At 48.0% G+C, this 26,517-nt stretch overlaps 1 protein-coding gene and 2 long non-coding RNA genes across 4 annotated transcripts in view; 2 read left to right on the forward strand and 1 right to left on the reverse strand.

Annotated features, from left to right (window-relative positions):
• Positions 1-324: 324 nt before the first annotated feature.
• LOC136579762 (uncharacterized) lies at positions 325-1,177 on the forward strand. The gene is made up of 3 exons (XR_010786908.1): positions 325-483; positions 559-700; positions 1,002-1,177. It is a non-coding gene; the product is annotated as an uncharacterized lncRNA (long non-coding RNA).
• A 2,712-nt stretch (positions 1,178-3,889) lies between these two features.
• LOC136579763 (uncharacterized) lies at positions 3,890-10,842 on the reverse strand. 2 transcript variants are annotated; one of them, XR_010786910.1, is made up of 3 exons: positions 10,771-10,842; positions 6,941-7,082; positions 3,890-4,175 (listed from the first exon to the last, which is right to left on the reverse strand). It is a non-coding gene; the product is annotated as an uncharacterized lncRNA (long non-coding RNA). The 2 variants fall into 2 exon arrangements; XR_010786909.1 differs by lacking the exon at positions 10,771-10,842 and having other exon boundaries at positions 6,941-7,092.
• Positions 10,843-18,963: 8,121 nt separating this feature from the next.
• Positions 18,964-26,517, forward strand: part of LOC136580510 (cytochrome P450 2C18-like) — a 48,991-nt gene continuing 41,437 nt past the window's right edge. The window contains exon 1 of the mRNA XM_066581118.1: positions 18,964-19,072. The gene's annotated coding sequence lies outside the window, so the exon portion shown is untranslated. The remainder of the gene's footprint in view (positions 19,073-26,517) is intronic.

Genomic DNA, 26,517 nt, shown 5'->3' on the forward strand with positions numbered 1-26,517 from the left:
GCTACATGTGGAGACGCGATCACCTGAGATTAATGCGCCGTGCGCTACGTGTGGAGACGCGATCACCTGAGATTAATGCGCCGTGCGCTACGTGTGGAGACGCGGTCACCTGAGATTAATGCGCCGTGCGCTACGTGTGGAGACGCGATCACCTGAGATTAATGCGCTGTGTGCTACGTGTGGAGACGCGATCACCTGAGATTAATGCGCCGTGCGCTACGTGTGGAGACGCGATCACCTGAGATTAATGCGCCGTGCGCTACGTGTGGAGACGCGATTACCTGAGATTAATGCGCCGTGCGCTACGTGTGGAGACGCGATCACCTGAGATTAATGCGCTGTGTGCTACGTGTGGTGAGTACCCACCTGAGATTTGCGCGACGCCATCTGACGCGACCTGACTTTTTTTGCAGATTTGTGCGCTACGTGTGGAGACGCCACCCGAGATTTGTGCGCTACGTGTGGAGACGCCACCCGAGATTTGTGCGCTACGTGTGGTGAGTACGTCACCTGAGATTTGCACGACGCCACCTGACGCAACCTGTCTTTTTTTTGCAGATTTGTGCGCTCGGGTGGAGACGCGCCACCCGAGATTTGTGCGCCTTATTGCAAAATTACGTGTGGAGAGGATCCTGACGTTTGGACGCGTTTCGAGAAAAATTTCGCTTCGCTCGGACACCATCTGACATCACTCAGCGAGGTAAGCAGCTGCATCTGCCCAAATTTTCATCGCGTGCATCTGCTCATATGCGCATATTTGGCGCATATTTGCAGGTTTTCGCTTGCATCTGCTGACATGCGCATATTTGGCGCATATTTGCAGGTTTTCGCTTGCATCTGCTGATATGCACATACTTGGCGCATATTTGCAGGTTTTCGCTTGCATCTGCTGGTATGCGCATATTTGGCGCATATTTGCCGGTTTTCTCCTGCATCACCTGATATGTGCATATTTGCAGGTTTTTGCTTGCATGTGGTGATATGCTCTCCGTTTTCCACAGGACGACTCGTGTGGAGAGGAACCTGACATTTGGCTGCGTTTTGTACAACGTACGGAACCGGAGATTGGCGTTTTAGGTGCTGATCTCACATTTGCCCCCCGCCTTTTGGAGAGGACGACTCTTCTGGAGAGGAATTTCGCTTCGCTAGGACACCACCTGACGTCACTTGGCGAGGTAAGCTGCTGCATCTGCCAAATTTTTCAATGCTTGCATCTGCTCATATGTACATGCATGCCTGTATGTGTACATGTGTGCGTGCCTGTATGCGTACATGCGTGCGTGCCTGTATGCGTACATGCATGCCTGTACGCGTACATGCATGCGTGCCTGTATGCGTACATGCATGTATGCGTACATGCATGCGTGCATGTATGCGTACATGCATGCGTGCCTGTATGCGTACATGCATGCGTGCCTGTATGCGTACATGCATGCGTGCCTGTATGCGTGCGTGCATGTATGCGTATATGCATGCGTGCCTGTATGCGTACATGCATGCATGCGTACATGTATTCGTACATGCATGCATGTCTGTATGCGTACATGCATGTATGCGTACATGCGTGCGTGTGTGTATGCGTACGTGCGTGCCTGTATGCCTACGTGCGTGCCTGTATGCGTACATGCGTACATGCATGCATGCATGCCTGTATGCGTACATGCATGTATGTATACATGCTTGTATGCTCACCCACTTACTCAGCCACCCCCTCTCTCTCACACACACACACTTGCTGTGTTAAATTCGTCTTATTGGCCGAAAAAGACATTACATTAGATTTGAGTATTTAATTACTTTTTTTTAGCAAACGTACAGGTTCCATCACAATACTACACCTAATTTGCACTAACTGAACAAACCTTCGGAGAAACATACCAATTGTCCAAATAGGATGTCTTTATCTATTAAAGTAGGAGTGAAGAAAAGCAGGGACAGTGCAATAACTATGAAAACCCACGGAATGAAGCCAATTGCAGGCAGGGTTAATTTTTTTTTCCTTCCTCCTTCTAGGTCAGCAGATACGTTTTGGTCAGAATCTTGCACTGTGGTAACCGTTTCCGGTGCTCGCAACCACAGAGTTGAATCACCAGAGAGCCAGAAGTTCCCAGATGTTGGCTCCGGAGGACGCTTAAAAGCTGGAAATGGCCCATCACCTGCTATGGAAGTACATCATCAGGATCTGATGGAGCAGTACGATGAAGATTGTCAGGTTGCATGTGATGCTGCTCACTGTCCCTCGTTAGTCGGTTCAAAGTTTATACACTAAGCTATTTATCCCCTTAGAGAACAAGCCTGTTTGCGCCTTAGTGACAGACCGAAAATTTGGAACTTTACATGTGTCACTTGACATATCATAAGTCCGTAAAGGTTTTGCATATCCAAGTGACTTGACATTTTTTTCTTCCCCTTGTTGTACTTCTGTTAGGTAGTAAAAAAGGACTGTTAAAAGTTGTGTATATTTATTAAAATTGCTACTTTGCACAATTTTGAATTTTCATTTTTTCACATTGTCAAATGTCATATATAAAATAAGTGCAAACATACTGTACAAATCTTTGCGAACATATAGATTTCCATCTGTTCACTTTATTCTGGATGCACGGTTTAAAACTTTTGTAAATTTATTTTTTCCATTTAGGAGACGTACAAATTTAACATTTCTTTTCAGAATTTAGAGGAACACTTAGTTTTCCTACACCAATCCAAGTTTGCAAAGGCTGCTAGGTGTCATAATTAAGGATGAGCGAGTACACTCGCTAAGGCACTACTCGTTCGAGTAATGTGCTTTAGACGAGTATCTCCCTGCTCGTCCATAAAGATTCGGGGACCGCTGCGGCTGACAGGTGAGTCGCAGGGGAGATAGAGAGAGATCTCCCCTCCGTTCCTCCCCGCTCTCCCCCGCGGCGGTCCCCGAATCTTTAAGGACGAGCAGGGAGATACTCGTTTAAGGCACATTACTCGAACGAGTAGTGCCTTACCGAGTATACTCGCTCATCCTTAGTCATAATGATAGATACCCTTACAAATTACCACATTTTAAAAACTGCACCCCTTAATGTATTCTCTGAGAGGGTCAGGAGTATTTTGACCCCACATTTATTTTTAGGAATTAATGCAATTTAGGAGACCAAATAATATTTAATTTTTAGAAAACATGTCCTTTTCAAGACCTTTTTTTTTCTATATTGCACATCAAAAGGAGGATTGAACCTCCGAAATGGATACCCCTATTTTGTCTCGTGTTCACAAGTATACACATTGTGGCCCTAATGTTATGTCTGTATGCACCACTGGGCCCAAAAAGAAAGGAGTAGTCAGTGGCTTTCTGAACAGACTGTTACAATCGTGTGAGCAGATAAAGCAGAGGGCCCACACGATCGTGACTAAAGGAGTGGTAGTCTAGTAGTATACACGCACACAGGGAACACAGGAGAGTCACACAGTATCCAGGCAACCAAGCCTGTGCTACAGGGGGAATGACAGTGGCCCTACCTAAGCGGGGACATCAGCCGAGTAAGAGGGCGGCCCAGCGATCTTAAGAACTGGGCCGTAGCAGATCCGAGGAGCCACACCACAGAACAGGAGTCATACACATGCCACATAACAGACACCGCCAACTGCATCAGGAGCAAAACAGGGCACACCACCAACTGCATCAGGAGCAGGACAGGGCACACCACCAACTGCATCAGGAGCAGGACAGGGCACACCGCCAACTGCATCAGGAGCAGGACAGGGCACACCGCCAACTGCATCAGGAGCAGGACAGGGCACACCGCCAACTGCATCAGGAGCAGGACAGGGCACACCGCCAACTGCATCAGGAGCAGGACAGGGCACACCACCAACTGCAACGTATAGTGAAAACCAGACAGACTCCACCCAATTCAGATTTTCTAATTTATTGCTAGTGTGGATGTTACACCAAGGTTCATTCCGTGATATAGACAAAAGGCTGCTGTGTTTATGGGTCTTTTCTGTTTACTGCATTGCAGTAAAATATTGCACAGTTTTTCAGGATCCTCCGTCATAATTATTTTTTTTAAAAAGCGTATTAAAAAAAAGAGAGTCACTGGGAAAAAACAGTTCATAAAAAGAAGGGTTTAAAGATTGCTGAACGACGAGGGTCTCTTCACTGTCTGCCAGCCTTCCCGTTCTCAAGGACGTCAGATCTGCAGGAAATGACGAGAAATCAGCAGGTTAACAGTCACATCCCACCAGTATTACTGATTCCTAGATCCGCTCAACCCACTTACAATGACCACTACTCCCCCAACCAGGTCAGAAGAATTATACATACATACATGCATGCATACGCACATACATGCACGCATGTATACATGCATGCATACATGCACGCATGTATACACGCACACATGTATACATACATGCATACATACATACATGCATGCATGTACACTACCGTTCAAAAGTTTGGGGTCACCCAAACAATTTTGTGTTTTCCATGAAAAGTCACACTTATTCACCACCATGCGTTGTGAAATGAATAGAAAATAGAGTCAAGACATTGACAAGGTTAGAAATAATGATTTGTATTTGAAATAACATTGTTTTTACATCAAACTTGCTTTCGTCAAAGAATCCTCCTTTTGCAGCAATTACAGCATTGCACACCTTTGACATTCTAGCTGTTAATTTGTTGAGGTAAGCTTGTGAAATTGCACCCCACGCTTCTAGAAGCATCTCCCACAAGTTGGATTGGTTGGATGGGCACTTCTGGCGTACCATACGGTCAAGCTGCTCCCACAACAGCTCAATGGGGTTCAGATCTGGTGACTGCGCTGGCCACTCCATTACCGATAGAATACCAGCTGCCTGCTTCTGCTGTAAATAGTTCTTGCACAATTTGGAGGTGTGTTTAGGGTCATTGTCCTGTTGTAGGATGAAATTGGTTCCAATCAAGCGCTGTCCACTGGGTATGGAATGGCGTTGCAAAATGGGGTAATAGCCTTCCTTATTCAGAATCCCTTTTACCCTGTACAAATCTCCCACCTTACCAGCACCAAAGCAACCCCAGACCATCACATTACCTCCACCATGCTTAACAGATGGCGTCAGGCATTCTTCCAGCATCTTTTCATTTGTTCTGCGTCTCACAAACGTTCTTCTTTGTGATCCAAACACCTCAAACTTGGATTCATCCGTCCACAACACTTTTTTCCAGTCTTCCTCTGTCCAATGTCTGTGTTCTTTTGCCCATCTTAATCTTTTTCTTTTATTGGCCAGTCTCAGATATGGCTTTTCTTTGCCACTCTGCCCTGAAGCCCAAAATCCCGCAGCCGCCTCTTCACTGTAGATGTTGACACTGGTGTTTTGCGGGTACTATTTAATGAAGATGCCAGTTGGGTACCTGTGAGACGTCTGTTTCTCAAACTAGAGACTCTAATGTGCTTATCTTCTTGCTTAGTTGTGCAACGCGGCCTCCCACTTCTTTTTCTACTCTGGTTAGAGCCTGTTTGTGCTGTCCTCTGAAGGGAGTAGTACACACCATTGTAGGAAATCTTCAATTTCTTAGCAATTTCTCGCATGGAATAGCCTTCATTTCTAAGAACAAGAATAGACTGTCGAGTTTCAGATGACAGTTCTCTTTTTCTGGCCATTTTGAGCGTTTAATTGACCCCACAAATGTGATGCTCCAGAAACTCAATCTGCTCACAGGAAGGTCAGTTTTGTAGCTTCTGTAACGAGCTAGACTGTTTTCAGATGTGTGAACATGATTGCACAAGGGTTTTCTAATCATCAATTAGCCTTCTGAGCCAATGAGCAAACACATTGTACCATTAGAACACTGGAGTGATAGCTGCTGGAAATGGGCCTCTATTCACCTTTGTAGATATTGCACAAAAAAACAGACATTTGCAGCTAGAATAGTCATTAACCACATTAGCAATGTATAGAGTGCATTTGTTTAAAGTTAGGACTAGTTTAAAGTTATCTTCATTGAAAAGTACAGTGGTTTTCCTTCAAAAATAAGGACATTTCAATGTGACCCCAAACTTTTGAACGGTAGTGTATACATACATGCATGCATACACGCATGCATACACGCATGCATACCCGTATACACGCATGTATACATGCATGCATACATGCATGTATACACATACATGCATACATGCATGCATAAACACATACATGCATACATGTATACATACATGCATGCACACATGCATGTACGCATACATGCATGCATGTACACATACATGGACGCACACATGCATGTACGCATACATGCATGCATGTACACATGAGCAGATGCAAGCAATGAAAAATTTGGCAGATGCAGCAGCTTACCTCGCCAAGTGACGTCAGGTGGTGTCCTAGCGAAGCGAAATTCCTCTCCAGAAGAGTCGTCCTCTCCAAAAGGCGGGGGGCAAATGTGAGATCAGCACCTAAAACGCCAATCTCCGGTTCCGTACGTTGTACAAAACGCAGCCAAATTTCAGGTTCCTCTCCACACGAGTCGTCCTGTGGAAAACGGAGAGCATATCACCACATGCAAGCAAAAACCTGCAAATATGCACATATCAGGTGATGCAGGAGAAAACCGGCAAATATGCGCCAAATATGCGCATATCAGCAGATGCAAGCGAAAACCTGCAAATATGTGCCAAGTATGCGCATATCAGCAGATGCAAGCGAAAACCTGCAAATATGCGCCAAGTATGCGCATATCAGCAGATGAAAGCGAAAACCTGCAAATATGTGCGAAGTATGCGCATATCAGCAGATGCAAGCGAAAACCTGCAAATATGCGCCAAGTATGCGCATATCAGCAGATGCAAGCGAAAACCTGCAAATATGCGCCAAATATGCGCATGTCAGCAGATGCAAGCGAAAACCTGCAAATATGCGCCAAATATGCGCATATGAGCAGATGCACGCAATGAAAATTTGGGCAGATGCAGCAGCTTACCTCGCTGAGTGATGTCAGATGGTGTCCGAGCGAAGCGAAATTCTTCTCGAAACGCGTCCAAACGTCAGGATCCTCTCCACACGTAATTTTGCAATAAGGCGCACAAATCTCGGGTGGCGCGTCTCCACCCGAGCGCACAAATCTGCAAAAAAAGACAGGTGGCGTAGCGCAAATCTCAGGTGACGTACTCACCACACGTAGCGCACAAATCTCGGGTGGCGTCTCCACACGTAGCGCACAAATCTGCAAAAAAAGTCAGGTCGCGTCAGATGGCGTCGCGCAAATCTCAGGTGGGTACTCACCACACGTAGCGCACAGCGCATTAATCTCAGGTGATCGCGTCTCCACACGTAGCGCACGGCGCATTGATCTTAGGTGATCGCGTCTCCACATGTAGCGCACGGCGCATTAATCTCAGGTGATCGCGTCTCCACACGTAGCGCACGGCGCATTGATCTCAGGTGATCGCGTCTCCACACGTAGCGCACGGCGCATTGATCTCAGGTGATCGTGTCTCCACACGTAGCGCACGGCGCATTGATCTCAGGTGATCGCGTCTCCACACGTAGCGCACGGCGCATTAATCTCAGGTGATCGCGTCTCCACACGTAGCGGACGGCGCATTAATCTCAGGTGAGCGCGTCTCCACACGTAGCGGACGGAGCATTAATCTCAGGTGATCGCGTCTCCACACGTAGCGCACGGCGCACAAATCTCAGGTGACCGCGTCTCCACACGTAGCGCACGGCGCATTAATCTCAGGTGATCGCGTCTCCACACGTAGTGCACTGCGCATTAATCTCAGGTGATCGCGTCTCCACACGTAGCGCACGGCGCATTAATCTCAGGTGAGCGCGTCTCCACACGTAGCGCACGGCGCATTAATCTCAGGTGAGCGCGTCTCCACACGTAGCGCACGGCGCATTAATCTCAGGTGAGCGCGTCTCCACACGTAGCGCACGGCGCATTAATCTCAGGTGAGCGCGTCTCCACACGTAGCGCACGGCGCATTAATCTCAGGTGACCGCGTCTCCACACGTAGCGGACGGCGCATTAATCTCAGGTGAGCGCGTCTCCACACGTAGCGGACGGCGCATTAATCTCAGGTGATCGCGTCTCCACACGTAGCGCACGGCGCACAAATCTCAGGTGACCGCGTCTCCACACGTAGCGCACGGCGCATTAATCTCAGGTGATCGCGTCTCCACACGTAGTGCACTGCGCATTAATCTCAGGTGATCGCGTCTCCACACGTAGCGCACGGCGCATTAATCTCAGGTGAGCGCGTCTCCACACGTAGCGCACGGCGCATTAATCTCAGGTGAGCGCGTCTCCACACGTAGCGCACGGCGCATTAATCTCAGGTGAGCGCGTCTCCACACGTAGCGCACGGCGCATTAATCTCAGGTGAGCGCGTCTCCACACGTAGCGCACGGCGCATTAATCTCAGGTGACCGCGTCTCCACACGTAGCGCACGGCGCATTAATCTCAGGTGCGCGCGTCTCCACACGTAGCACACGGCACATTAATCTCAGGTGATCGCGTCTCCACACGTAGCGCACGGCGCATTAATCTCAGGTGATCGCGTCTCCACACGTAGCGCACGGCGCATTAATCTCAGGGGAGCGCGTCTCCACACGTAGCGCACGGCGCATTAATCTCAGGTGAGCACGTCTCCACACGTAGCGCACTGCGCATTAATTTTCAGGTGAGCGCGTCTCCACACGTAGCGCACGGCGCATTGATCTCAGGTGATCGCGTCTCCACACGTAGCGCACGGCGCATTAATCTCAGGTGATCGTGTCTCCACACGTAGCGCACGGCGCACAAATCTCAGGTGAGCGCGTCTCCACACGTAGCGCATGGCGCATTAATCTCAGGTGATCGCGTCTCCATACGTAGCGCACGGCGCATTGATCTCAGGTGATCGCGTCTCCACACGTAGTGCACTGCGCATTAATCTCAGGTGATCGCGTCTCCACACGTAGCGCACGGCGCATTAATCTCAGGTGAGCGCGTCTCCACACGTAGCGCACGGCGCATTATTCTCAGGTGAGCGCGTCTCCACACGTAGCGCACGACACATTAATCTCAGGTGACCGCGTCTCCACACGTAGCGCACGGCGCATTAATCTCAGGTGCGCGCGTCTCCACACGTAGCGCACGGCGCATTAATCTCAGGTGAGCGCGTCTCCACACGTAGCGCACGGCGCATTATTCTCAGGTGAGCGCGTCTCCACACGTAGCGCATGGCGCATTAATCTCAGGTGACCGCGTCTCCACACGTAGCGCACGGCGCATTAATCTCAGGTGCGCGCGTCTCCACACGTAGCGCACGGCACATTAATCTCAGGTGATCGCGTCTCCACACGTAGCGCACGGCGCATTGATCTCAGGTGATCGCGTCTCCACACGTAGCGCACGGCGCATTAATCTCAGGTGAGCGCGTCTCCACACGTAGCGCACGGCGCATTAATCTCAGGTGAGCGCGTCTCCACACGTAGCGCACGGCGCATTAATCTCAGGTGAGCGCGTCTCCACACGTAGCGCACTGCGCATTAATTTTCAGGTGAGCGCATCTCCACACGTAGCGCACGGCGCATTAATATCAGGTGATCGCGTCTCCACACGTAGCGCACGGCGCATTAATCTAAGGTGAGCGCGTCTCCACACGTAGCGCACGGCGCATTAATCTCAGGTGAGCGCGTCTCCACACGTAGCGCACGGCGCATTAATCTCAGGTGAGCGCGTCTCCACACGTAGCGCACGGCGCATTAATCTCAGGTGAGCGCGTCTCCACACGTAGCGCACGGCGCATTAATCTCAGGTGAGCGCGTCTCCGCACGTAGCGCACGGCGCATTAATCTTGGGTGACCGCGTCTCCACACGTAGCGCATGGCGCATTAATCTCAGGTGACCGCGTCTCCACACGTAGCGCACGGCGCATTAATCTCAGGTGCGCGCGTCTCCACACGTAGCGCACGGCACATTAATCTCAGGTGATCGCGTCTCCACACGTAGCGCACGGCGCATTGATCTCAGGTGATCGCGTCTCCACACGTAGCGCACGGCGCATTAATCTCAGGTGAGCGCGTCTCCACACGTAGCGCACGGCGCATTAATCTCAGGTGAGCGCGTCTCCACACGTAGCGCACGGCGCATTAATCTCAGGTGAGCGCGTCTCCACACGTAGCGCACTGCGCATTAATTTTCAGGTGAGCGCATCTCCACACGTAGCGCACGGCGCATTAATATCAGGTGATCGCGTCTCCACACGTAGCGCACGGCGCATTAATCTAAGGTGAGCGCGTCTCCACACGTAGCGCACGGCGCATTAATCTCAGGTGAGCGCGTCTCCACACGTAGCGCACGGCGCATTAATCTCAGGTGAGCGCGTCTCCACACGTAGCGCTCGGCGCATTAATCTCAGGTGAGCGCGTCTCCACACGTAGCGCACGGCGCATTAATCTCAGGTGAGCGCGTCTCCGCACGTAGCGCACGGCGCATTAATCTCAGGTGAGCGCGTCTCCACACGTAGCGCACGGCGCATTAATCTCAGGTGAGCGCGTCTCCACACGTAGCGCACGGCGCATTAATCTCAGGTGAGCGCGTCTCCACACGTAGCGCACGGCGCATTAATCTCAGGTGAGCGCGTCTCCACACGTAGCGCTCGGCGCATTAATCTCAGGTGAGCGCGTCTCCACACGTAGCGCACGGCGCATTAATCTCAGGTGGCCGCGTCTCCACACGTAGCGCACGGCGCATTAATCTCAGGTGATCGCGTCTCCACACGTAGCGCACAGCGCACAAATCTCAGGTGGGTACTCACCACACGTAGCGCACAAATCTTACTCTCCCATCTTGTAAATTGGGGAAAAGGCTCCAACCATCAGCTTGCTTCCTCTGTACATGAATGGTGGTCAAAATCCGCGGGCAAATGCAAGGCTTGGTGACGTCACAGCCCACGTGACGCGCGGGCACAGCTCATCGTGCACGGCAATGCGCGGGCACGCCGCTGAATCACGTGGTGCCGATTCCAGCCAGCTGATTGGCTGAATCGGCCGCGCCGGAGAACTGCGGCAGAAAGTGTTAATATGCACCCCGAACGGGCAATTTTTCTGTGGCCCAAAAGGCTCATATAACTTTTGTAAACAATATTTATACGTTTCAATTCTCAGTAAAGCATTGAAACTTCCACCTGAACCAACTTTTATTTTAACTGGGCTGCCTCCAGGCCTAGTTACAAATTAAGCCACAGTAAGCTAAGCGATAAATGGGTTTCACCTGCCCTCTGGGTTGTGCATGGGCAGTTTTTCTGGGGTACATTTGTACTGTCGGTACACCAATTTTTGGGGCCCTCGCCTACAATGTAATCCAAGTAATTTTTATGGACTTCGCCTGCACTCATGGTACAGCAATGTGTCTGGGGTGTGACTATACTTCAGCAACAGAAATGTAACTTCGGTCTGCCGATACTTCTGCAACGGAAATGTTACCTTGGTGTGTATACTGCTACTACTGAAATTTTACTAATACTGGGCTCTCGCTATACTGCTTCTACGTAAATGTAACTGGGGTCTGTCTACACTGTTGCTACTAAAATGTTACTGGGGTCTGTCCCTACTGCTGCCAAATGAAATGTTACTGGGGTCTGTCTATACTTATACTACTGAAATGTTACAGGGGTCTGTCTATACAGCTGCCAATGAAATGTTACTGGGGTCTGTCTATACAGGTGCAAATGAAATGTTACTGGGGTCTGTCCCTACTGTTACTACTGAACTTTTACTGGGGTCTGTCTATACTTACACTACTGAAATGTTACTGGGGTCTGTCTATACTGCTACAACTGAAATGTTAAAAATACTGTGCTCTCCCTATACTTCTGGAACGGAAATGTTAATCTGCTGCTTTGCCTATGCTTCTTCTACGTAAATGTTACTGGGGCCTGTCCGTACTGCTACTACTGAAATGCTAAAAATACTGTGCTCTCCCTATACTTCTGGAACGGAAATGTTAATCTGCTGCTTTGCCTATACTGCTTCTACGTAAAGGTTACTGGGGCCTGTCTGTACTGCTACTACTGAAATGTTAAAAATACTATGCTCTCCCTATATTGCTGGAACGGAAATGTTAATCTGCTGCTTTGCCTATACTGCTTCTACGTAAATGTTATTGGGGCCTGTCTTTACTGCTACTACTGAAATGTTAAAAATACTGTGCTCTCCCTATACTGCTGCAATGGAAATGTTTATCTGCTGCTTTGCCCATACTGCTTCTACGAAAATGTTACTGGGGCCTGTCTATACTGCTACTACTGAAGTGTTACTAATACTGGGCTCTCCCTATACTGCTTCTACGTAAATGTTACAGGGATCTGTCTATACTGTTGCTACTGAAATGTTACTGGGGTCTGTCCCTACTGCTGCCAATGAAATGTTACTAGGGTCTCTCCCTACTGTTAGTACTGAACTGTTACTGAGGTCTGTCTATACTTATACTACTGAAATGTTACAGGGGTCTGTCTGTACAGCTGCCAATGAAATGTTACTGGGGTCTCTCCCTACAGGCTCTACCGTAGGGACGGGCTGCATCTTAATGGGGACGGTGCAGCTGTGCTGGGGGATAAGATGGCTAGAAGGCTGGAGGAGTGTTTAAACTAGGGACTGGGGGGGGAGGGTAAAATGAGAAATAGTGGGGTAGCCAGTGTAACTATAGATTCGGGTCCAAGCAAAGGGAATGGGGGTCGAACAGGGGGTGGGGTTAGTACAGTTAGAATTGATAGATCAGACATAAGTACGAATAGAAACAAAACAAATTTAAAAAACAAAAAAAATGATATAAATTGTATGACCACGAATGCAAGGAGTCTGATTGGTAAAGTGGGTGAGCTTGAAGCGAGAATGACTGATGATAACTATGATATAGTCGGAATAACGGAAACATGGCTTGACGATAAGTGCGATTGGGCGGTGAATTTGCAGGGGTACAATCTCTTCAGAAGAGACCGAAGGAACCAGAAAGGGGGAGGGGTATGTCTGCACGTCAAATCGAACTTGAAGCCGAGGCTATGGGAGGATATAGGGGTAGGAGACGAACAGGTGGAATCTCTGTGGGTTGAAATACAGGGAGGAAAAAATAACAAAATCCTGATAGGGGTCTTCTATAGACCACCAAAAGCAACAGAAGAAACTGAAAACTTACTACTAAGGCAGATAGAAGAGGTGTCAAACCGCAATGAAGTAATTATCATGGGGGACTTTAATTATCCAGATATAACATGGGAGAAGGAAACCTGCAAATCTCACAGGGGTGACAAATTCTTGAGAGTAATTAAAGACAATTACCTGAACCAACTTGTGCAGGAACCAACTAGAGGGAGGGCCATTCTGGACCTAGTACTAACAAACCGGACCGAATAAAGGGGGTACAGGTTGAGGGGCACCTGGGGAACAGTGACCACAATATAATCAACTTCCAGCTGTCAATCTATAGGAAGCCGTATCAGGGAGTGACAAAGAAACTAAACTTTAGTAAAGCAAAATTTGATGAGCTTAGAACTACTATCGGTAACATTAATTGGGACAACATCCTCAAAAATATCAGTACGGAGGAAAAATGGGAAAAGTTCAAAAGGATCCTAATCGCCTCATGTGAGCAGTTCATTCCCTTTAAAAATAAAAGGAACTCAACTAAAAGGAAACCAATGTGGCTCGACAAGACGGTAAGAGGGGCAATAAACGAAAAAAAGAAAGCGTTCAAACTACTAAAGCAAGAAGGCAGTGAAGAAGCGCTAAAATCATACAGGGAAAAAAACAAAATATGCAAAGATACGATCAAAACTGCCAAGGAGGAAGCAGAAAGACGGATCGCCAAAGAGAGCAAAAACAACCCGAAGCTATTTTTCAACTACATTAACAGCAAAAGGATTTGCAGGCAGAGCGATGGTCCGTTAAAAAACAATGCAGGAGAAATCATTGATGATGACGAAGGGAAAGCAAATCTACTAAACAGTTTCTTCTCAAGTGTATTCACAAAAGAAAAGGAAATGCCACACGAGATACAGGGGAATAAAACGAACCCCTCACAAAACATCTCATACCTAACGCAGGAGGAAGTGCGGAAGCGTCTAAAGAAAACTAAAATTGATAAATCGCCGGGCCCAGAAGGTTTACACCCAAGGATACTAAGGGAACTAAGTGACGAGATAGCTAGGCCGCTATACCTAATATTTCTAGACACTATCATGACCGGTGTAGTACCATTGGATTGGCGCATTGCCAACGTGGTTCCAATTTACAAAAAAGGGAGCAAAAGGGAGCCTGGAAACTACAGGCCAGTAAGTCTCACTTCAGTAACGGGAAAAATTTTCGAGGGGATTCTGAGAGACGCCATCGATGAGTACCTCAAGGAAAACAAGGGAATAACTCCTCACCAGCATGGATTCATGAAGGGTCGCTCATGTCAGACAAATCTGATCAGTTTCTACGATGAAGTAAGCTCTAAGCTGGACCTGGGAGAATCTATTGATCTTGTATATCTGGACTTCTCTAAAGCCTTTGACACCGTGCCACATAATAGGCTAATATACGAAATGAGGCAGCTCGGACTGGGCGAAAACGTGTGTAATTGGGTAAAAAATTGGCTCAGAGATAGAAAGCAGAGGGTGGTAATAAATGGTGTGTACTCTGATTGGACCGTAGTCGCTAGTGGGGTGCCACAGGGTTCAGTTTTGGGCCCCACTCTGTTCAACATATTTATCAATGACCTGGTAGAGGGGATGCACAGCAAAATATCAATATTTGCAGATGACACAAAATTATACAATATAATTAATACAACGGAGGACAATGTGCGGCTGCAAACGGACCTGGACAAGCTGGGGGCTTGGGCAGAAAAATGGCAAATGAAGTTCAATGTTGAAAAATGTAAGACTATGCACATGGGCAGGAGAAACGGATGTCACCAATATTCACTTATTGGGGTACCACTAGGGAAAAGTGATATGGAAAAGGATCTGGGGGTATTAGTGGATAATAGACTAAACTGGAGTAACCAATGCCAGTCAGCTGCTGCAAAGGCAAATAAAGTCTTGGGGTGCATTAAAAGAGGTATAGGGGCGAAGGACGAGAACATCATCCTTCCATTATATAAGACACTTGTCAGGCCTCACATGGAATACTGCGTACAATTCTGGACACCGGTGCTCAGGAGGGATGTTGCGGTATTGGAGGGGGTTCAAAGAAGGGCAACTAAACTAATACATGGAATGACGGGACTGGAATACCCAGAGAGGCTATCCAAATTGGGTCTATTTACTCTAGAAAAAAGAAGGTTAAGAGGGGACCAAATAACTATGTATAAGTACATGAGGGGACAACACATGGATCTCTCCCGCGATCTGTTTACACCCAGGACCACGACGGTAACAAGAGGACATCCGCTACGATTAGAGGAAAGTAGGTTTCATCACCAACATAGAAGGGGATTCTTTACTGTAAGAGCAGTGAGACTATGGAACTCTCTACCGGAGGAAGTGGTGATGGCAAAATCCACAGAGGCGTTTAAAAGGGGACTTGATGTCTTTCTGGAGAAGAAGGATATTACAGGATATAAATATTAGGTGAAGTGTCAATCCGGGTATATAGGCAGGTAGGAACTATTAGGGGTTGATCCAGGGAACAGTCTGATTGCCATTAGGGAGTCGGGAAGGAATTTTTTCCCCAAAAGGGCTAATTGGTTTCTGGCCTTGGGGTTTTTTGCCTTCCTCTGGATCAACAAAGTAGGATAGACAGGCTGGACTAGATGGACAATGTCTTCATTCAGCCTTACATACTATGTTACTGTGTTACTATGTTACTGTTAGTACTGAACTGTTACTGGGGTCTGTCTATACTTATACTACTGAAATGTTACAGGGGTCTGTCTATACTGCTGCAAATGAAATGTTACTGGGGTCTGTCCCTACTGCTGCCAATGAAATGTTACTGGGGTCTCTCCCTACTGTTAGTACTGAACTGTTACTGGGGTCTGTCTATACTTATACTACTGAAATGTTACAGGGGTCTGTCTATACAGCTGCCAATAAAATGTTACTGGGGTCTGTGTATCTTGCTGCAAATGAAATGTTACTGGGGCCTGTGCCTACTGCTGCCAATGAAATGTTACTGGGGTCTGTCTATACTTATACTACTGAAATGTTACAGGGGTCTGTTTATACAGCTGCAAATGAACTGTTACTGGGGTCTGTCTATACTTATACTACTGAAATGTTACAGGGGTCTGAAAATACAGCTGCAACTGAAATGTTACTGGGGTCTGTCTATACTGCTGCCAATGAAATGTTACTGGGGCCTGTCCCGACTGCTGCCAATGAAATGTTACAGGGGTCTGTCTATACTTATACTACTGAAATGTTACAGGGGTCTGTCTATACAGCTGCAAATGAAATGTTACTGGGGTCTGCCTATACTACTGCAAATGAAATGTTACTGGGGTCTGCCTATACTACTGCAAATGAAATGTTACTGGGGCCTGTCCCTACTGCTGCCAATGAAATATTACTGGGGCCTGTCCCTACTGCTGCCAATGAAATGTTACTGGGGTCTGTCCCTACTGCTGCCAATGAAATGTTACTGGGGTCTGTCCCTACTGTTGCTAATGAAATGCTACTGGGGTCTGTCTCTACTGATGCAACTGAAATGTTACTAATACTGGGCTCTCCCTATCTTGCTGCTACGGAAATGTTACTGGGGTCTGTCCATACTCTTACCACTGAAATGTTACTAATTCTGCGCTCTGCCTATACTGCTGCTACTGCTATGTTACAGGGTTGTGGAAGCGGGAGGCTTCCCAAAGACATGATGGCGGGGAGGCCACGCTACTAGCTCCCCAGGCGCGACAATTTTTCAGCAAAGCGGTTACTGGGATGTGCATATAACCATGGACACGTGCACAGGACACGTACTGCCTCAAAAACATCCCCCTCCTCCTCCAACAATGAAAACATTATTGGCAAATGCTTTCGCAGTGGTCCGTCTGGCGGCAGTCCAAGAATTTCACCTTAAACGACACAATAAGAAAATGTAGTGTGGGCCGAAGCCCACTTGTATTTAATCTGACGTTAGCTCAGCTATGCAGGGCACTGCAATGGGATTTATTTATGTACCGCCGGTGGGTTCCTGGGAGCCACCCGTGCTGTGGGTCCACACGGACTTCACATTAGGGAGTTTTACCTGCCTGTGTGTACTTATAAAAAACCCCAGTCTGACTGGGGCATGCAGTGTGGGCCGAAGCTCACCTGTATTTAATCTGATGTTAGCTCTGCTGTCCAGGGCACTGCAATGGGATTTATTTATGTACCGCCGGTGGATTCCAGGGAGCCACCCGTGCTGTGGGTCCACACGGACTTCACATAAGGGAGTTGTACCGGCCTGTGACTATTTCTAAAAACCCCCAGTCTGACTGGGGCATGCAGTGTGGGCCGAAGCCCACCTGTACTTTATCTGACGTTACCTCAGCTATCCGGGGGACTGCAATGGGATTTATGTACCGCCGGTGGCTTCCTGGGACCCACCTATGCTGTGGGTCCACTCCACACAGACTTCCCATGGGGGAGTTGTACCTGCCTGTGACTATTAATTTAAAACCCCCAGTCTGACTAGGGCATGTAGTGTGGGCCAAAGCCCACCTGTATTTTATATGACGTTAGCTGTACTATCCGGGGCACTGCATTGGGACAAACTACAGGAGCAATACAGCGCTAATGAGACGTTCACAGCTACGCTAGCATTGGGGTCTGCTCTAGTCCCACGATTGCTGAGGGTTTGTGCAGAGGCCTATGTCCTGGGTGCAGTAAAAGTCCGCTTCCTGCCTACAATTGCTGAAGCTGTGGGCCGAGAAAAATGTCGTGGGTGCGTTGCAAGTCTGCCATGTTTGGCCGCTCAGATTTATTAATTGTTCATGTCTTGGGTTGCCTAGGACCCACCTATGCTGTTGGTGCCCACTAAGTTCCCATCGCAATGTTTGACCTGTCTGGCACAAAGACACTGACTGACTTGGGTAGGGGGCAGAGTGCAGATGGCTTTCCCCTTGCGGTATCAATTGAGCTATGCGACACCTTGACGGAATGAATTCTGTGTGGCACATGGATTCTCCATTGCTTTGCCCACGTTTGCAGCTCCTGACGGAGGTGGCACAGGATTGGAGTTCTCATTGCTTCTGTACAGCATTGTGGGCTATCGCCCCTCCCCTTTTAAAGAGGGTCGCTGCCTGGCCCTGCCAACCCTCTGCAGTGTGTGTCTCCGGTTCCTCCTCATGGCAGACGCACTTATAAATAGACATGAGGGTGGTGTGGCTATGAGGCCAGCGTGTGGCATGAGGGCAGCTGAAGGCTGCGCAGGGAGTGTGCGCTGCGGACGCAGGGTCGTGTGGGGGGGGTTGGGCAGCATGTAACCCAGGAGAAGAGGCAGTGATTGTGCTTAGTTGGAGGTAGTGTGGTGCTTTGCTAAGGTGTGCCTTGCTAATGAGGGTTTGTCCGAAGTAAAAATTGTTGGGGGGGGGGGGCACGCTTGCCGCTATTGTGGCTTAATAGTGGGACCTGGGAACCTGAGATGCAGGCCAGCATGTTGCCCCTCGCCTGCCCTATCCGTATCTGTGTTGTTTCCATCGCTTTCTTTGGTTTTCCAGATTTTCACAAATGAAAACCTTAGCGGAGCATGGGTCATATACAAAAATGCTCGAGTCGCCCATTGACTTAAAGTGGGGTTCGTTACTCGAGACGAACTCTCGAGCATCGCGGAAAGTTCGACTCGAGCAACGAGCACCCGAGCATTTTGGTGCTCGCTCATCTCTTCATTATCTATGTGTATATGGCAATTTAATAATAGCCTGTGGTAAATGAGGTTTCCCTGTTTGCCACTAGATGGCAGTCGAGCTATATTAATATGTAGAGGGACGAGCTGTTCCATTGGTGGGATCAATCTAGTGTCATAGTCTGAGACACAGTACGGGGAAGTGCGTTCCACAGTGGAATGCATACTACTTCTGGTCCAACCCTCAGCCCCACCAATTGACAATGTTTACATGGTAGTCAGCCTGTCCGCTGGCTGTGGATGGGAGAAGCTTTTTATGTAAGTTATGCATGCTATACTGCTGAGAATTGAATTTATGGCAATAGCCGTAACCACCACCGGTTGCTCTATCCCTCGATGAAGGACATTATAATGTTTAGAAAGGCTCCATGTGACTGATCTCAGAAAGAGAAACAAAGTAATCTTGTAGATAAGATACCTTTTAATGCCTAACAAAAAGCATCATATCTACAAGATGTACATTGTAGAGATGAGCGAGCGTACTCGGAAAAGCACTACTCGCTCGAGTAATTTGCTTTATCCGAGTATCGCTGTGCTCGTCCCTGAAGATTCGGGTGCTGCTGCGGCTGACAGGTGAGTCGCAGCGGGGAGCAGGGGAGAGCGGGCGGGAGAGAGGGAGAGAAAAATCTCCCCTCCGTTCCTCCCCGCTCTCCCCTGCAGCTCCCCGCTCCGTGCCGGCACCCGAATCTTCAGGGACGAGCACAGCGATACTCGGATAAAGCAAATTACTCGAGCAAGTAGTGCTTTTCCGAGTACGCTCGCTCATCTCTAATTACTTGGCTTCTCTTACTGAGAACAGTGACATTTTGCTCTCCTGGAGAACATGGTACCAAACTTTTTTCTAGAATCGCTCTGTTTTACAAAATTTTTGTGCTGAAGGATGTAATTAGACAAATTATTGCTGAAATGCACATCAATAAGAGATAACTACTGTATTTTTCAGACCATAAGAGCCACCTGACTATAAAACACACCCCAGATTTTGACAATAGGAAACAATATTTCATACAAATTTAAACATCTCTGGGGGTCTAAAAAAGTGGAGGGGCTACCATCATTAACTTTTGTATTCTAGTATAGAAAAGGGGGTAAACAGCGAACAGTCAGCTCCTATTACACCTAGTGTGTCTATTTAAATAATGGCACAAGCACATACATTCATATTATACACAGCACTGCTACACACCCATTGTGCATGCAATAACACACACAGCTCTGCAGCATACAAAACTCTACTACACACACATAGCTGTGCACCATACACTACTCTGCTACATACACACATAACTGTGCACCATTTACTATTTTGCAGAATACAATACTCTGCAACATACACGCACAGCTCTGCAGCATACACAAATCTGCTACATACAGACATAGCTCTTCAGCATACACTACTCTGCGACATACACACACAGGTCTGCTGCATACTAGCATAGCTCTGCAGCATAAACAACTTTGCTTTATACAGACATAACTCTTCAGCATACACAACTCTACTACATACAGACAGGTCAGCAGCATACACTACTTGGCTACATACACACACAGCTGTCCCAACGTTCACTACTCTGCAGCATACACTACTCTGCTACATACACACCACAGCTTTGCAGCATACACAACTCTGCTACACACTGACATAGCTCTACAGCATACACAACTTTGCTACATTCACGCATAACTCTGCAACATACACACCTTCGCTACATGCACACATAGCGCTGCAACATACACACCTTCGCTACATGCACACATAGCGCTGCAACATACACAACTCTGCTACATACACACATAGCTCTGTAGCAAACACAACTCTGCAGAATACACTACTCTGTTACATACACACACAGCTCTGCAGCATAAAAAGTTCTTCTACATACACACACAGCTCTGCAGCATACACACCTCCACTACATACACATATAGCTCTGCAGCATACACAGCTCTGCTACATACACACGCGGTTTTGCAACATGCACAACTCTGCTACATACACACACCTCTGCAACATACACACACAGCTTTGTAACATACACAACTCTGCTACATACACACATAGATCTGCAACATACACAATGCTGCTACATATACACATAGCTGTTGAGCATAAACAACTTTGCTACATACACACATAGCTCTGCAACATATACAGCTCTGCTACATACACACATAGCTCTGCAACATACACAACTCTGCTTCATACACACATAGCTCTGCAGTATAAAAAATCTCTGCAACATACACAACTCTGCTACACACACACATAGCTCTGCAACATACACAACTCTGCTTCATACACACATAGCTCTGCAGTATAAAAAACTCTGCTTCATACACACATAGCTCTGCAGCATAAAAAATCTCTGCAGCATACACACACAGCTCTGCAACATATACAGCTCTGCTACATACACACATAGCTGTGCAGCATAAAGAACTCTGCTACATATACACATAGCTCTTCAGCATACACAACTCTGCCACATACACGCATAGCTCTGTAGCAAACACAACTTTGCAGAATACACTACTCTGCCAAATGCACACACAGCTCTGCAGCATAAAAAGTTCTTCTACATACACACACAGCTCCGCAGCATACACACTTCCACTACATACACACACAGCTCTGCAACATACACAACCCTGCTACATACACACACAGCTCTGCAACATACACAACTCTGCTACATACACACACAGCTCTGTAACATACACAACTGGTACAAACAAACATAGATCTGCAAGATACACAACTCTGCTACATACACACATAGCTCTGCAACATGTATGCACAGCTCTGCATCATACACAGCTAGGCTACATACACACATAGCTCTGCAGTATAAAAACTTCTGCTACATACACATAGCTCTGGAGCATACACAGCTCTGCAACATACATGCATAGCTCTGCAACATACACAACTCTGCAGCATAAAGAACTCTGCTACATATACATGTAGCTCTGCAGACTACACAACTCTGCTACATACACACATAGCTCTGCAGCAAACACAACTCTGCAGAATACACTACTGTGCTACATACACACACAGCTCTGCAGCATAAAAAGTTCTTCTACATACACACAGCTCTGCAGCATACACACCACCACTACATACACACATAGCTCTGCAACATACACAACCCTGCTACATACACACATAGCTCTGCATCATACATAGCTAGGCTACATACACACAGCTCTGCAGCATTAAAAAAAACTCTGCAGCATACACACACACAGCTCTGCAACATACATAAATAGCTCTGCAGCATATACAACTTTGCTACATACATACATAGCTCAGCAGCATACACAACTCTGCTACATACACGCATAGCTCTGCAGCAAACACAACTCTGCAACATACACATATAGATCTGCAACATACACAACTCTGCTACATACACGCATAGTTCTGCAGCAAACACAACTCTACAGAATACACTACTCTGCTATATACACACACATCTCTGCAACATACACACATAGCTGTTGAGCATACACAACTTTGCTACATACACACATAGCTCAGCAGCATACACAATGCTGCTACATACATAGTTCTGCTGCATACACAACTCTGCTACATACAGAGATAGCTCTGCAGCATAAACTGCTCTGCAGAATACAATACCCTGCTACATGCATACACAGACACACAGTTTTGCTATATACATGCATACACAAACCTAGCTTATACAGCACTGTCAAATCCACACACACATCTACAGCTGGCATATTAAACACAGCTGTTTTTAAAGAGGTTTTCTAGGCCCCCGTAGCTGTTAGTGCGAGAAAATTAATGGGACCCCAGCCTGCAATTACAAGCGCCATCTACTACACAGGTGGCAGAGCAGCCGGGGCTTCCTGGAAAACCCCTTTAACACTTAAACCCCACATACAAGTGTAGTGATACATGACCCCCTCCAGCTGCTTCCTGCTGACATGGTTATGACATCATTTAAGGTACTGCAAGACCTTTGATCATTGCTATTAACTATCCCTGTGTATAAAGGAGGAGACCTGCACCTCATATGAGTGATCTCCAGCGTTATCTGCTGGGAGTGACTGATCGGGCAGGGAGAGGGAGGACTGTGCTGCCCTGGTATGTATTGCTGAAGCATTCTCTCGATGATTGATCTGCGCACTTCTGAGTGATTATGACAGCGGTCCAGAGTCTCTGGATCTATCTGACCCCGCTGCCTCTGAATTATAAGGAGTAGACACTTTCAGCAATATTTTATCTTAATGAAAACTGCATCTTAGGGCTGTTTCAGACGACCGTATATCGGCCGGGTATTCACGTAGGCCGATATACGGCGTCTCTGTCTGCAGGGGGAGGAGGCTGGAAGAGTCGGGAGCAGTGCTCTGAGCTTTCTGCCTCCTCTCCACCCCCTCTCTGCCCCTCTGCACTATTTTCAATGAGGGGAGGCTGGACGGGGGCTGAGCTAATTCCTGCCCACTTAGCCCCGCCCCACCCCGCCTCCTCTAATTGAAAATAGTGCAGAGGGGTGGAGAGGAGGCAGAGAGGGGGCGAGAGCTCAGAGCACTGCTCCCGGCCTCAATGAAAACAATGGCCGCTATGAAGGGAGAAAACACAGATAGATAGAACATGCTGCCATTTGTTTCCTGCATCGCGGTGCCATGGGGTAAAACATCACTTATGTGTATGACACCATTCAAAAGAAAAGGGTTCATACTTGTGCGTCTCGTAATGCACAAAGTTTGTGTGAATCTTCTTGCTCATGTGAAGGTAGCCTTAGGCCTTGTTCATACAGGCGGGGTTTTAGCATAGAATAAGCGCATGAAAAAAACTACGTCTAATAGAACCAATGGTTTCCTATGGAAAGGTTCAGATGAAGGAATTTTAGATGCGCAAAAAACTTGCAGGTAACTAATTTAGGACATGTATGCGCAAAGCTCGCATCTAAGGTTCATGGTGCATGAAAAGCTAGGACCTGACCTATCTGTGGTGTGTGCTGTGCAGAACTTTCCATGGACTCCTATGGGAACTGGATAACATGAACCACGCAGCTTCCGATCGTGTGCACAGGCAATTTCATTGCAAACTTAGGGCTTATTCACACATGCGTATATCGGCAGGGTTTTCACGCCCGCTTCCAGCCTGATATATGCACCTACCAGATGACCCTAACCAGACTGACCTGCATCGTGGCGAGGGGAAAGAAGAGAGGCACCCCAAAGAGTGACATGGAGGAGAAGGGAAGAAGCCTTGCGGCGTTTCTCTGCAGGTCTGCAAGCAGGGAGAAACCCGCTCAGTAGCTCACAAGATGGCGTCGGCAGCGCTGCTGGCAACACATGTGGTCCCCGACACACAGCGGAAGCGGTGGGAGAGGACAGAGCTGTGCAGGCTGACTTCGCCAAGATGGCTGCTATGGAGACCAGCCCAACAATGGGCAGAAAGGCCAACGGAGGGGACGCTCCTGGGAGTAGGGAGGCGAGAGGCCTCGGGGAAAGCACATGTGAAGTACAGGGAGAAGAGGAGGTGCATGGTGCAATAGACCCAGAGGGGCCTGGAACAGAAGGTGAGCCGCATGACTGGGGGGGAGAAGAGGAGGTGGCCCAGCAGCAGCAACATCTTCAGAGACATGCCAGCACCCAGTAGATCCCCATCACCCCCCCCCCCCCCCCCCACACACACACACACAAACACACACGGGGAAGATTGGAGCCCCAGAGATAAGAGGCCTGAGCCCAGCAAACTGATGAAGGTGAGGGTCCCCCCACATCAATCCCCCAGGGGTAGAGTCACTTAAAGCAACCCAGAGGGTGATAAATGTACATATTAGCAACCATATGAACTTGCCTGCTCAGTTCCAGAAACTAAGCAGCTCTGAGGTCCAGGAGCACACAGGAATAGCCCAGAGAATTGTCCAGGAGCGTGTCCTACCCCTCCCTCCCCCAAGACTATAACACAACGCTGCAACACAAGGAAGCTCGCCGCGCCAGCAACACGAAGAGAGGGTACCTCCTGATAGCGAGCTAGCCCCTTCACTGGCCACAATAAAATACCCAAAGCAGTTGCCGACCCCGCTCCCACAAAGGATCGACCGAAAGTATAGGAGAGACGATCGTAGCCGCGCAGGAAGCGACCCCGTCCACCAGCCTTAAGCCACACGCAGACATGGCTGAACCGACCCACATCTCCACTGCACCCACAAACAATTGAAAGGGGATGTCATCACCTGCCCCACAGGCTGGTTCAAATCTCTCCACTCGCTCCAACTCAGTACATGGAGAGAGGGATGATTGGGACTGGAAGAAACACTTGAGGGCTATGCCGACCCAGCACTATATCGATACCTTATTTTATCAATTGGAATCTGCACGTAAAAAGGACGTTGCGGCCCTTCAACAAGAAATTCGGCAAGTGGGTCAGAGAGTTGAAACCATGGAAGAAGCGCAAGAGAAAATTGCTGAGAATATAGACTCCCATACGCAGGAGCTACACTCTCATTCTTAGCAAATCTCTGAGTTGTTTTCACTCTTTGACAACTTGGAAAACCACCAATGGAGAAATAACCTGGAATCAGGGGCCTTACGGAGGACATCGAACTGTCACAACTAGAATCGTGGGCTCAGAATTTCTTCAATAGTATACTAAAGCGGCCGGCAGATACAACGTTAGAAATGGACAGAAACCATAGGTCACCGGGGCTGAAACCATCTGATCCAAGCAGACCGAGAGACATAGTCTGCAGAATACACTTCTACAAAGATAAGGACTTAATCCTACAAAAATCCCGTGCTCTGAAGGACATAACATTCAAGGGAGAGAAAATCATGATCCTGCCGGATCTCTCCCGCCGTACCGTCCTGTTATGCAGAGCCCTGAAGCCCTTGTTGACGCTCCTTCAAGAGAGGGGAACCCCATACTGCTGGGGCTTTCCATTCCCGATACATGCATCCAAGAATGGCAGGTCTGCGAGTTTTAGGGGCCTGGGAAACCTTCCTAAGTTTCTGTGGACACTCAAGCTTTTGTCCAACTACCAAACTCGCCGTCTTCATTTTCCCTGATTGTCCCGCCTCCTTTCATTGCAAATAGTGCAGAGGGGCAGAGAGGGGGCAGGAGCTCAGTTCCTGCTCCTGGTTCTTCCATTCCCCCCCCCCCCCCTGCAGATGAGGACGACGTATATCGGCTCGGCGTGGAAACCGAACCGATATACGTTCGTGGGAATGCAGCCTGACGTAGAGCTTCACACCGCAGCGAGAGAGGAGAAGCCTGAAGCGATTCCAGATACTGATTCCCAACAGGCGCACCTCTTTGTCTTTCTTATGTCTTTCTTCGCCTTTAATTAGGACTGTTCGCTTCAAGTTAATTGGGGCCAACAAACCAAGGTCAGGTCGGGGTGTGGTCTTAGGCAGCAATTTATTCCATTAGTTCCACTGATTGGAAATTTAATCCAGTGGCAGGTCTGGGTGCGGGAGGGCGCGAATCTCCTCTGAGGCTCCACCTTCACAGATCGGGTAGATAGAGAGTTCAGCTGTTATTCACTGCCAACGTAGGGCAGTTTTCTAGTGAGTAAGAGTTCCCGTGGGACTTGTAGCTCTTCTTTGTTTGTTCAAACGGTTTTGTTTTGTTCTATGAGACAGTTTATGTTTTTATGTTTCCTTGTGTGTCCCTTCCTTGTGTGTGCTCCCCCCACCCCTATTTCCCTACAACCATTTCC

Source organism: Eleutherodactylus coqui, chromosome 10 (assembly GCF_035609145.1).
Source record: "Eleutherodactylus coqui strain aEleCoq1 chromosome 10, aEleCoq1.hap1, whole genome shotgun sequence".
NCBI lineage: Eukaryota > Metazoa > Chordata > Amphibia > Anura > Eleutherodactylidae > Eleutherodactylus > Eleutherodactylus coqui.